Genomic DNA, 408 nt, shown 5'->3' with positions numbered 1-408 from the left:
TGTTTAACAGACGTATTCTTCAAAATACAAGAAGATTGAAATTCAGGGCAGTTCTGGCCTTCACCCAGCCTGCTGATCCCTGTGGAATTTGAGACTAGTGGCCTTTCTGGTTCTGCTTCTCCAGTGGGGCCACGCGGGGAGATGCCCTGTGCTGTCCGTGGAGCTTTTCCTGTAACAGATTGTTCTGTTCAGCACATCACACAGCACAAAACAAAAACCTCAGCCACAGACACCAGCTTTCTAACAGCGCCAGTAACTGACCTGAGAGGTCAATCACCACACAAACTTCTGACTGTAGGGATGAAACTCTAGGTGTAAATCAGGATCACCCCGATAGAAGAGCTGGAGAGGAGGGACAGGAAGGGAGAAAGGAGAGAGGAGGAAAGCTGGTGCAGGGTGCACCAGGGC

This window comes from Camelus ferus, chromosome 24, assembly GCF_009834535.1.
Source record: "Camelus ferus isolate YT-003-E chromosome 24, BCGSAC_Cfer_1.0, whole genome shotgun sequence".
Classification (NCBI taxonomy): domain Eukaryota; kingdom Metazoa; phylum Chordata; class Mammalia; order Artiodactyla; family Camelidae; genus Camelus; species Camelus ferus.
The sequence above is the reverse complement of the archived record's forward strand: the minus strand, read 5'-3'. Positions refer to the sequence as shown.